Genomic DNA, 3,300 nt, shown 5'->3' on the forward strand with positions numbered 1-3,300 from the left:
GGAAAACCAAGGAGACCAAGGAGAGAGGCCTCAGAAGGAATTAATCCTGCCAACACCTTGATCTTGGACTTCCAGCCCCCAGAATTGAGAAAATGAACTTGTGTTGTTTAAACACCCCAATCGATGGAACTCTGTTGTGGGAGTCCTAGAAGATGAACACAAGTGCCTTTGCCAAGCCTGTCTCGGTAGCAACCCCTGTCCTGTGATATGCCACACACACTCCCTCCAGTTCCCTCTCCTGCCTGCTCCTCTGGCCTGCCCTCATCTAGCCTGACTCCCCCCTTGAGCCCAACTCAACCCCTTCATGCTTCTTCCCTGACCACCACGGCCAGCAGAGTTCTTTCTCCTCCAATGATACATCCATTCCAGTTTATTCTATAATCCTCATCGGTGCATTGTCTTCTCTCCCAAGACCATTAAACTTCCCAACATCCATGGACTTTCCCCCTTGTCTCCGATGAAGAGAGAGAGCTAAGGTGTGAAGGAAGAGAAGAACCCAAGATTGACTGATTTCTGTGTGTTTGCCTTGCGCCACTGGGCAGATTGCAGTGCATAGTAAGAGTAAAGACTGAGCGAGGAAAAGATTTGTGTATTTACATGTGCACACACTATTGTCTTATAAAATGATATATCATGCAGTTGTACCTCCTTATCCATGGGAGATCCATCCCAAGAACCTGTGCCTAAAACCACAGAGTACCCAACCCTATATATACTGTTTTTTCCTATATGTACATGCCTATGATGAAGTCTAATTTATAAATTAGACACAGCAAGAGATAAACGACAATATCCAATAATAAAATAAAACAATTATAAGAATATACTGTAATAAAGGTTAGGTGAATGTGGTCTCTCTCTCAACACAGCTTCCTGTACTGTACTCACTCTGCTTCTTCTCGCGATGACGCAAGATGATCAAATGTCCGCGTAATGAGATGAAGTGAGGCGAGTGAGGAGGCACCCTGATGTAGCGCTAGGCTACCACCGACCTGCCGATACATCGCATCATCTGCTTCCAGACTGAGGTTGATCACGGGTAGCTGAAACTGCAGATAAGGTCTACACTACTTACTGTTTTTTAACTCCATTTTCTAACTTGGCAACACTCGTAGGACATCTTCCATGTCAGTGTTTATAAATCTACCACATTATTTTCTTTTCCTTTACAGGCTTTACTTCACTTTAGTCTTCTTGTATAAAACTATGTAGTGGCCACAGCTGGAGCCGCGATCCTCTGCATGGAGACGCCGGTGTGGGTCTTTCCAAGACGGTCAGTGAATTCCTGACAGGGAGACTTGGTGAACACTTTCTCTTTCCAGGAGTCAGGGGTGAGATAGCTATAGGTCTTAGAAATGACATCAAAAGTGGCCTTAATTGGGACGCCTGGGTGGCTCAGTCGGTTAAGCCTCCGACTATGGCTCAGGTCAGATCTCAGTTAGTGGGTTCGAGCCCCGCGTCAGGCTCTGTGCTGACAGCTAGCTCAGAACCTGGAGCCTGCTTCCGGTTCTGTGTCTCCTTCTCTCTCTTCCCCTCCCCCACTGATGTTCTGTCTCTCTCTGTATCAAAAATAAACAAACATAAAAAAAAAAAGCATCCAACTCTTGGTTTCAGCTCAGGTCATGATCTCACATTTTTGTGAGTTCAAGCCCCACATGGAGCTGCCAGCATGGAGCCTGCTTGGGGTTCTCTCTCCCTTTCTCTATCCCCCTCCCCCACTTGTGCTGTCTCTGTCTCTCACAAAATAAATAAATAAACAAACTTAAAAAGAAAAAGTGGCCTTGCTGAAACTGCCCAGGGTGGCAGAGAAGCCCCTGGCTGAGGGGTGGCAGTTGTCAGTACAGTCCACCACCACTGCTTCTTGGGTCCAGGGGCTGAGACAATGCCAGTGCCTCTGCGGGCAGGGATGAAACACATGAGCACAGGGACACAGGAGTGTCACCTTGAGTGAGACAGTATGGGGCTTGTCAACCTTGTTCCCCCAGTAGCTTCGCCTCACAGGAACAATGGAAAGCTTGTCCAGTATGGTGGCCCAATGAATGGCAGTGAATACCTCCTTGGAGCATTTAATGCCCAGATCAACGTGTCCACGATAATCTCCGATGGCAGCAAATGCCTTGAATCTGGTCCACTGGCCAGCAGCGGTCTGGTTTACACAGTCATAATCTTCAAAACCTCATCCTTGAGGGATGCCTGCATGGCTCAGTCCATTAAGTGTGCGATTTTGGCTCAGGTCATGATCTTGTGGGTCGTGGGCTTAAGCCCCAGGTCGGGCTCTGTACTGACAGCTAGAGCCAGGATCCTGCTTTGGATTCTGTGTCTCCCTCTCTCTTTGTCCCTCTCCCACTCATGCTCTGTCTCTGTCTCTCTCTTTCTCAAAATAAGTAAACATTAAAAAACAAAAAACAAAACACCTTATCCTTCAGGAATGCCCCCAAGAAAAAGTCAATGATCTCAGAGTTCTTGATAGGCAGGGAGAAAAGATAGATCTCTTCCAGGGTCTTCATCTTCATGTCATTGATCAAGTGGCCTAGCTTGGGGACGGGGATCCACTCCTTGTCCTCAGTTGTGCCTCTGTGAGCTCCCATTCCAGGGCCCTCCTGCAGCACTGGCATCATCTATTATTTGGTGTTGTCTTGAAGAAGGAGCTACTACATTCTTTTTAATATGCAATATATTCCATGTATTTTTCTTAGTCCTTTTTTTTTTGTAGCTGACTCTGCACCCAGCATAGACCCAATGTGGGGCTTGAACTCACGACCCTGAGTTCAAGATCTGAGCCGATATCAAGAGTCGGATGCTTAACTGACTGAGCCACCCAGGCTCCCCATCTCTTGTCTTCTTACCAGAAAAAAAATCAATGGCATTAATTTTATTAAAACTCTTAGAATGTGGGTGAATATGTCCTTTATTCCAAGACTGGCCTAGGTTGCCTTCAGAAAGCGAGGATGGGTTAGAACTCAAACTTTCTGTGGGAGGGACCATCAAAGCCACCCCCTAGAGCGCCCATATTTTAGAGGTACAAAAACAAAGACTTAGAGGATTTAGTGATTTTTCTAAGGTCGTCCCAGTGGTAAATGCTCAAACCAGTGATGAATCCAAATCTCTCAGTTCATTCCCACTACATCACAGTGCTGTTGAAGCAGAATACAGGCATCCCTTCCCTGGGGTTGCTATGCCAGATTCTATGCCTTTAGCTTAACAATCATTTTTATTAACAAGAAATTTTTTAAAAACATGGAACTAAATGTGATCTTGGAGGTCAGTTGGTCTAATTTTATCTTATGGATGAGAAAACTG

At 46.0% G+C, this 3,300-nt stretch overlaps 1 pseudogene; it reads right to left on the minus strand.

Annotated features, from left to right (window-relative positions):
* Window positions 1-1,204: 1,204 nt before the first annotated feature.
* Window positions 1,205-2,618, minus strand: LOC115296651 (annotated as a pseudogene).
* Window positions 2,619-3,300: the final 682 nt, after the last annotated feature.

Source organism: Suricata suricatta, chromosome 7, assembly GCF_006229205.1.
Source record: "Suricata suricatta isolate VVHF042 chromosome 7, meerkat_22Aug2017_6uvM2_HiC, whole genome shotgun sequence".
Classification (NCBI taxonomy): domain Eukaryota; kingdom Metazoa; phylum Chordata; class Mammalia; order Carnivora; family Herpestidae; genus Suricata; species Suricata suricatta.